At 39.2% G+C, this 9,945-nt stretch overlaps 1 protein-coding gene and 1 pseudogene across 3 annotated transcripts in view; both read right to left on the bottom strand.

The window, feature by feature from the left end:
* The window catches only part of LOC140927438 (neurexin-4-like), a 41,796-nt gene that overhangs the window by 28,808 nt on the left and 3,043 nt on the right, over positions 1-9,945 (bottom strand). The window lies entirely within an intron of this gene.
* On the bottom strand, positions 3,837-6,586 carry LOC140927274 (uncharacterized; annotated as a pseudogene).

Raw genomic sequence — 9,945 nt, 5'->3', positions numbered from 1 at the left:
GGAGTTGCCCCCAAAACTATTTCTCTGTTTGGATGTCTTAGGGGAACTTTGGTCGTCACGAAGGTTTTAGGTGGCTTTTTCGTCTCATCCGAAGGTGTTAGCTACCCTTATGGGTCCAGTCGAAAGTTTTAGTACATGAAGTAGTCTTGCTTTCATTAGAAAATTATGGGGAACATATTGTCTCTATACCGAAATTTTAATTAAGAGACCCTTATGAACAATAATCGTAATATGTTGTATTAAAAAGGAGATTAACACAACTTCCGAAAATCGTAGTTAAGCTATCAGAAAACCTCTGAATATTTTAGACGAATGGAACGGTTATCCAGAAATCTTTAGCTTTTCTCAAGCTTTAGAAACTTCTAGGCAATATTTGTTCCTTCGAACAGTTATTAAAAAAAAATTTATAAAATAGAATCCGTAAAAGACAAAAGAACAACATATTATAGAATTTAGATCCACACATTTGTTAAAGTGACCTTTATTGTCATTACATTTTCTTAGGAAAAAAAGAACAACAAAAGTGAAGTAATTAATGTACAGGCATCCCCTCGAATATTTGTAATTTTAAGAAAATAGTCATGTCACATGACCAAGCGAAAACAACTAAAGATATATATTTTTTTGAAAGCAAAAGTTAGGAGCAACAAAAACAAATTCGACGGTAACTTAAGTTAGTGGCGGAATCCAGACCTTCAGATAACGGGGGGCCCCGGTCATCCAGACCCTGAGATAAGAGGGGGGCTGGACTGAGAAAAAAATTTTTCGGCCCCTTCGGGCCTCATTTTGGTCCAAAAAAGCGGAGGACTGATTGAACACGTTTTAAAATGAACTTCGCATAGACTCGTTAGACTTGTTCGCTTCCCATTTACGCTTAGTGTTAAAAGTTTTTCTTAGTTTAAGAAACTCTAAGCGCCGATACAACATTTTTGTTCCTCGCGTAGCGAGATTGATAAATCTGTCGACATTTGTCGCACGTGATCGCGCGTGGGTCAGTAGCGTACTGATCTTTCTATATCACGGCGCGATGGTTTCTGCACAGTTGCCTAGTATCAAAACCGCAGCAAAACAAACTTGGTCCTGTTCTTCAGCCGTCGCGTTGTAACAATCAAGGAATGCTTTCGGCGATAAATTTTGAAGTATTTCAGATTGAGAAAATAGAAGCGATGTGATCCATTAGTTTCAAAACACTATTTCAAAATAAGAGCGAAAATCGAGGTAATTCCTTGAAATGCGATAAAATGATTTCAAGTTACGCCTTTTACCACCAAAACTTGCTTATTTTCCTCAAACCTAGTTTTTTTTAATTGCTCGACTACATACATACATACATACATACATACATACATAAACTTTATTAATGTGTCTTGGAATGTCTAGCCGATGGGGTTAAGAACCCCTCTACTAATTGGGGACACCTAACAATATAATATAGTTACCTAACAATATAATATAGTTAAAATCCTACTAACTATCTACTAATGAAACAATTGATTTAAAAAGATTAAGAATTACAAAGGATTAAGAATTACAAAGGATGCAATTATAGTTACCTAACAATATAATATAGTTAAAAAACCTACTAACTATCAACTAATGAAATAATTGATTTATAAAGATTAAGAATTACAAAGGATGCAATTGGAGCAATTGTCGTCGTCTATCATTACACCTAGATCAAATTTACGAATACAATTTTTGAAACTAAATAATGGTGGGAGAGTTCTGATTTCGCTTGGCAGCTTATTCCACAACTTTGGTCCCAGGTAGGTGAGCGAGTGTTTACCATATTTATTGGTCCTAAATCTGGGAATGGCGAACTCTGCCGTCCTCAAGTTGTAGGGTGAGCAATGCGCGTGAAATAGCTCGGATATTTTGATGGGGCATAGTTTGTGTTTCACCTTATACATAAGGATAGCAATATCTTGCAGTCTTCTGTTCTGAAGAGTCGTTAGGTCACTTTTGTCCAGCAATGCTTGGTAGCTTGATTGCTTATCTAGGAAAACTGCGCGTAGTGCTCTTTCTTGGACCCGTTCAAGCTTTCTTTTGTCGGTAGCACTACAGAAATGCCAAGTCAGGTGGCAATAGGTTAAGTAAGGCAATATGGCTGATTTATACAGAGTTAATTTAGCATTGGTAGGGACAAGTTTTTTAAGCCTTAGCATTACACCTACTCTTTGACTCGCCTTCTTACATATTTCATTAATGTGAGTGTTAAAATTCAACTGTTCATCTATGGTGACCCCTAGCAACTTAAGACAGTCAGAAGATTCGATGGTGTTTCCTTGAAAGTGTAATGGAGTGTTACTTTCTGTCTTTTTATGCTTTAAAGTCATAGTTTGATATTTGCTCAGGTTTCCTTGTAGCAGATTGCTAGCGTACCATTCGAAGGCCCTATTGGCGTTCCTCATAAGATTGGTGTCAGCCATTTTCAGGTTCCCCGCTGTTTCAAACATTTGATGGTCATCCGCGTATATAGAGAGATGCGAAGTTATTACGTATGTCAGATCGTTTTGAAAGATGTTCCATAACAATGGGCCAAGGGCCGATCCTTGTGGACAACCCCTATCTGTACGTTTCCATTCACTTCTGAAAGCTCTCAGTTTCACTCGGTTCAATCGATTACACAGGTAAGATCGAAGTAGATCACATAGTTCGTCATTAAAACCATACGCTTTTAATTTGCTGATCATTAAGGACGGATGAAGCGAATCAAAAGCCTTACTCAAGTCGGTAGATAAGATTTTAACAATTTGCTGGTTATCACGTGCTGATTTCCACGCTTCAATAAGACTTATCAATGTTGTTTCACAACTGTGGCGTTTACGATATGCCGTAATTCGGGGATCCAGACGGCTGTCGAATTGCTTAGAAATCTGGTCGCTAAGTAGCTGCTCGAACACCTTACTAACCACTGGAAGGACAGTTATTGGTCGATAGTTCCGACAATCTTGTGGATCCTCTTTCTTAAAGACGGGCGTCCATTCCCCCCTTTTCCAGTTGTTTGGCCATTGTCGATTTGTAATACATGAATTGTACAGATTCGCCAGTGGTATAGCAAGTTTTTCCGCTCCATATTTCAGTACTCTGGCTGGCATATTGTCATATCCTGATGCTTTCCTCGTATTAAGTGACTCCAGAGCCTTTCTAACTTGTGCTTGGTTGACTGGATAGGACTCGATCATTGGTTCTGAGATACTCGCCATTTGTATTTGCAAGACACTTGGATGATTATTTAAGTCATTCTCCGAGGAGTTTCTTAAGTTGACATCTCCAATATCGCTTGCTATCGTAGCGAAGTGACCTGCTAATATTTCCGCAACAGTCTCTTGGTTGCTAATGATCTTGCCGTCAACTTTTAAGTTAATATCAGTTCCCAAGACCCCTTTCTTAGATCCAAGAAACGGTTTAAAAGTTTCAAAGAACGTTCCTGGGTTTTCTTTAAGGTCAGACGTCTTTTTCTTCCAGTATTGCCGTACAGCAATTCTTCGTTGTCTGGTTGCCTCATTTCGACATTTCACTTTCTCTTCCCAGTTTTGTTGTGTCCTTTCATTTAGATACTTCTTAAAAGCTCTTCTCTTTGTTCGGATGGCATTTTTCCACGCGGTCGTCATATAGGGTATGTCTTTATCCCTAACTCGCTTCTTTTTCTGAGGGAAGCATTCGTCCATAATGTCTTGCATGATTGTATTCCAATAATACACCTTGTCCTCAACATCATCAAACAAGTTTCCGACATGCCAAGGTGCCATCATTAGTAGGTTGTCATATTTCACCGGATCAAAATTTTTGTAACTCCTGAAATGGATGATTCTACGTGAATGTTTCCTCGCTTTTTATTTCATTATACCATAGATGAGCATATGATCACTTAGAGCAGGGTCGTAAACTCCTCCTCCAATGAACAGGTCTGGTTGGTTGGTCACAGTACATCGATAAGCGTGGCTGTTGTTGTTGTTCCGTTTCTATCCAGTCTAGTTGGCTGCTTTATGAGACATTCAAAGCCCTGCACCATTTCGAGGTCCAGGAGTAATTTGCCCTCCTTTCTCTGAGGCCTTAGCCTATCTAGGTTAAGGTCACCAATGACAGTCACTGCTTCTCTTTGAAGCGACGCCCAAGTACAAATGTGGTTCAGTTCTTCCTCTAGCGATTGCTGGTATGCTCCCACTAATGGTCTAGGTGGTCGGTAAAGACCAATTATTATCATATTTATCTTCCCAATTTTCACATCCAGCACAATTGGCTCTAGACAATTGATTGATTGATTGATTCACTTTTATTTGAATACGGTAATTTCATAAGTTACATAACTTCTTTACATGAAAGCCGTATAGAAACAGAAGTAAATACTGTACAACTACACTAAAAATATGTACAAATAATAAAATATAGTAAAATGTAGTCAACAGTTTGCCTGCCTACTAGCCAGTTTTCTTTTAAAGATAGCTTTAGATTCAGACGCTTTTATGTCATTTGGTAATGAATTCCACAGCATTCCTCCTCTGTATGAGAAAGACCCCTTATAATATTCTGTTTTTGGAACGTGGTCCAGTACAACATTATATTCCGCATTTCTTAGCATAGACTTATAAGGGTTGTTCTCACAGACATTCGAGAAAAGATCGCTTAAGTAACTAGGTACATTTCCATTCACTGTATCATACATTAATAGACTTAAGTGCCTTTGACGCCTTGAGGCAAGCTCTTCCCAGTTTAGTTGTTTTCGTATTTGTGTTGAACGAACGTCATAACCTTGAAAGGTTATTATGCGTGCAGCACGATTTTGTAATTTCTGGATCCTAGTGGCAAGTCCCTGGTCTAAATTGTCCCAAACAACGTCGCAGTAGTCGAACACAGGCTGGATAAGAGATTTGTAAATAGTATTTAGAACATCTAATGGTACATAATCACGAGCCTGTTTTAGACCACTGATGGATTGTTTGACTTTTGAACAAAGTTTGTCAACATGCTCGTTCCATTTAAGATTTTCTTCTAAGTGAATTCCCAAATATTTTGTTGTTTGGACTCGTTTAACATGATTGTTGCCAATCTTAATTGGAAAGTCTCTTCCTAAGTTAGATAATTTGAAGGTAGTTGTTAAGAACATATACTCCGTTTTAGTGACATTTAAGCTTAACTTATTTGCAAGAAGCCAGTCCCTAACGCGAGTTAGGTCATTATTTACCTTGGCATATAGTTCAGCAGTGGATACAGAGGACGCATATATCGTGGTATCATCGGCATACATGTGTGCTTTGGTATGGAGAAGACATCCAGGGAGATCATTGATATAAATTAAAAACAACAAAGGGCCTAAAATTGAACCCTGTGGAACTCCACAACTTATCAACTGGGGCTCAGATACACAGCCCTCTACTACACACTGCTGTTGCCTATCTGATAGGTACGATGAAAACCAGTCGAGCGTTACACCCTTCAGACCATAGAGCTCAAGCTTTTTTAATAAAATATTATGTGAAACGGTATCAAAGGCTTTGGCAAGATCGAGAAGCACAATCAAATTGGACATGCCTTTGTCAATGTTAAGATACCAATTATTTGTTAAATGTAACAGCGCTGTCACTGTAGAGTGAAGGGAACGAAATCCAGACTGGTTTTTTGTTAACAGGCCATTTGAATTTAAGTACCCGTATAGTTGATCGTAGACTACCCTTTCACAAATCTTAGAAATGGTTGGCAAGACACTGATATTGGTCTATAGTTCTGTGCATCTGTGCGATCATCCTTTTTATACAAAGGAAATACTTTAGCCATTTTCCACTGTGAAGGAAAGAGGCCAGTATCTATGGTTTTGTTTATGATACAGGTTAAAGAAGTGGCAATAATTGGGCCAGCTTCTTTTAGAAGCCGACATGAGATGTTATCAAGGCCAGTGGCCTTGTTCGGAGATAATTTACCTAATAACTTTAAAACTTCAGTGGCAGAGGTATGTTGTAAATTAAAAGTCGTGGAAACAGGCTTTATGTAAGAGTCAAAACTTGTATTTCCACTAGGCAGTGTGGAGGCTAGGTTTGGACCGACAGATGTAAAATGGTCATTTAAAATCTCACACATTTCTGCGGGTTTTGTGAAGGAATTATCACCATTTTTTAGTTCAATGGTAGTGACGATCAGGTTTTAATCTCCTACATGGGACTACGGTGGAGATGAGAGCCAAAATACCACCACCACCTTTTTTCCTGTCATTTCGATATAACGAATAACCAGGCAGGCTAAATTGATCCTTTGGGTAAGTGGAGTCGATTTTTGTTTCACTTATAAGTACAATCTGCGCTTTCAGGGATTTAATCGTCTCAGTCAGTTCTTCAAATTTGTTTTGTATGCTGTTGATGTTCAAATGACACAGCATTGTTCCTTGTACATTTGTTGTCCCTCGAGCTTCGATCGCCTCGGGTGGTGCGGATCGATTTGCATAATTTCCTTCGGTTGGCACCTCAAGATTTGCATAAGTGTCAGTGAAATTGAAATCAGTCTCGTCGATATTATCTTGTTGAAAAAAGGAATCCGAGAAATTAAATGGAGAGCAACAACTCCAGCAGTTCCAGCTACCTGCTTGAGCGTACATTTGTTTGGTCAATCCTGCACATTTCCAATGAGCCTGTTGTGAGCATTCTGAACACTCCAAGATCCGTTTCGTGTTTTTACTAATGACCCGTTCACATAAACAACATTTTGCTCTTACTTTAGTCAATTTCAAGGACTCACTAGCCGCAGTACTCGCAGGGTCAGGACCAGGGTTAATGGCCACGTCTCCACTACGGGCGACCCGTGTTAACGAGAAACTGGCATCATGATTCGGGTACAGCGACGCACGAGCAGATAGATATCTTTTACCACGAGGTCTTCGAGAAGGTTGCAGGTGAAGCCAGGCGAAGCCGTAGGGATTTTGCTGAGTTCCATGAAAGGACCAGAGAGAAACGGTTTGGTAGTTTAAAGGGTCCTTTCGGCCGCATTCTAGAGTAAGGTAATCCTAGCTTCAAACGACGTTTCCCTTCAAACCTTCCAGGGCCAAATGCGCGATATTAGATATGTTTTACTGCGAAAAGCGTGTAAGATTCAGTGGTGTAGTGGTTAGTGAGTTTTCTGCGGTGCGAATTCGAACTCCGCCGAAGTTCTTCTTTCTCACTATGGCCACAAATTTAAAACTAGAGCATCTCAGGTTTGAATGTCGCGAAAAAGTCTTTGACATTTTGATATCGTCCATCGTCTATCGTCTATCGTCAAGAATCTATCGTCTGGGTTTTAGCTCTCATCCTTTAGTTTACATGTGATATAAGGTTTACCCACACGATTAAAAGCAAGATAGGTCACGAGCTTTTCTTTTCAGATCATTAATCTATTATGACTAGCTTAATTTTTGAAAAGGTACTTGAAAAGCGTCGAGAACATTCGAGCAGGAACCTAGCGATGGCCAGGTTTCAGTGGCTGGTCTCATAGTCAAGCTCAGGCCATGAGTTAACTTTCAATGGGGTGTGCGCCAAAGGATGGTCTCGCACCAATGTTGTTGGCTGCGTGGCTTTGAATTCTCAGTTCAGGTTGCTTATGTCTTAAGCTCCTTGAGTTACATGGCCTAAAGCAGAGATGACTAAGTTGAGATCAGAGTGCTTTTGTAATAGTCATGAATCCTTCTTTGCTACTGAATTAGGAGTCAAGAAAGGAGTCACCTTCTTAGAGGCATATGGGTTACAGCTGAATTTCTGACAATAGGCTACTTTCACGATGACGACATTTGACTAGAACTACCAGAATTTCTTTCGTTTATGCTTTCTTATTTTTAAATGTAAAAAATTGTCAGTCCTGCTGAGGTTTAAGAAACAATAGCCCCAATTTGCTCGAGAAGTCAACAAACTGAAGGATTTCTGGTATAGTTGTTGTAAAATGACATCATCATGCAATTGTCCTATTGGTTCATTGCCTCTTAATTAATATCAACTTAAGCTTGCTTGCCAAAACTGGCCAGCTAGTGCGTTTTTCTTAAATTCTGCGAGATTCATGATAGTATGGCTACAATTTGTAGCACTGAAGTTTTTGTAGTGTTCACGCACGAGTAACAATAATCGGAGTAATATTTTCTCCTAGCCTTATCTTGACGTTTCTCAAATGAGCTTATCCAGCCGGGTTCAGCATTCACTCTCAGGGTTATTGTGTTTATTCCAGTTAAAGCTAAATATTCAATCAGTAGACCAAACATTCTATTGCATGGTTTAGTTCGAAAGACTTGTACATAACTAGCCTACAGCGAGTTAGACTACGAGTAGTCCCCATTTTTCCTCAGGGATAGTAGAGCGAGCGAAACGCGAGCGCGCGTGAAAATCACCCTACGCGAGAAAGGCGAGAGGCGGCGGGGAGAGAGAGAAAAATACGCGCGCTCGCGTTGCGCTCGCTGTACGTACTATCCCTGAGGAAAAATCGGGACTACTCGTAGTCTAACTCGCTGAAGGCTAGTGATGCACAAGTTTTTCGAACTTAACCATACAATAGAATCTTTGGTCTAACAGCGAGTGAGATACAAGCTTTTCGACACATTCGAGGACGCTCTTGCGCGCCTTGAAGTTTTTACGATTAAAATGTCCATGATAATAACCATGAACCGTTGTGGTCATTAGCATTATTATCAATTGGTCTATAAATTAAGAAGAAACAATCAGTCATTATGCAGCAAAAAGATATTGAAATAATTTAAATATTTACACATTAGTCAGTTGGTTTATGGAGGCGACGCTCGTTAACAATTCAGGATGTTGAGAAACGGTTCAAACTGCTCTTGGAATACACTGAAAAAAGTCAGATTTTTTTCTTTCAACTGTCACATGAAATCGGAGCAAATCTGCAAGGTGCCAGAGACATCTTTCTTTTGACGAGTGTTTTACTAACCCCAAAAATAAAGCTGTTTTGAAGTCTACTGATGAAACATCTTGGACCAACAAATTAAAGTTCTAAGAGTTTCGACTCAGTAGTTTATAGCACTAGATAAATTACAATAAAATACGATTCTCTTGTGGACTTTTTCTGTTTCGCTTGATAAGGAAACGGTTGATACCGTTTTTCAAGTCTGACACTCTTCGAGTTTAGCCAGTAATTCAAACTCATGCAGTTTGGATCGTTAACACACAAACTAACGCATTCGGGATGGTCATCTTTGAAGCTAGAACTGTAGTTTTTGTAGAGGAGAGCAAACCCGCGTTTTGATCTCTCTTGTCGACACGAAAGTCCAGTGACCTTCAAGGAATAAAACAGTACCGAGGGATAAACGAGAAACAAGAGAATTTGACTCATTTTTAAGACATTAATTTAACCTCTTGTTAAACCTTTCAGTGTAGGAAGCTGCTACATAAACATCATCAACAGATGTTTGCATTGCACGCAGGTCGATTTTCCTTTTAATTGATCGGGATACACGAATCGGGATCGGATTCCTCTGAGTTTTTAGAATTTATTTTTTTAGTTAATGCGTGCCCATCACGAGTTTGAAGACAACAGCGTGTTGGCTCTTAAAAGGCGTCTGTGGGCCCGGTGAAAAAAGATTAATTTGTCATTTTTATTTGGAAATTCCGGTAACTGTCCCTACTGCAATTTGCGCAAGTTCTCGACAAAACGATAAACACAGTCGATAAAATGTCCATGATAATAACCATGAACCGTTTGGTCATTGGCATTATTATCAATTGGTCTATAAATTAAGAAGAAACAATCAGTCATTATGCATCAAAAAGATATTGAAATAATTTAAATATTTACACATTAGTCAATTGGTTTATGGAGGCGACGCTCGTTAACAATTCAGGATGTTGAGAAACGGTTCAAACTGCTCTTGGAATACACTGAAAAAAGTCAGATTTTTTTCTTTCAACTGTCACATGAAATCGGAGTAAATCTGCAAGGTGCCAGAGACATCTTTCTTTTGACGAGTGTTTTACTAACCCC

Source organism: Porites lutea, chromosome 2 (genome assembly GCF_958299795.1).
Source record: "Porites lutea chromosome 2, jaPorLute2.1, whole genome shotgun sequence".
NCBI classification, from domain to species: domain Eukaryota; kingdom Metazoa; phylum Cnidaria; class Anthozoa; order Scleractinia; family Poritidae; genus Porites; species Porites lutea.
Note: the sequence above shows the minus strand (reverse complement) of the source record. Positions and strands in the feature narration are given on the sequence as shown.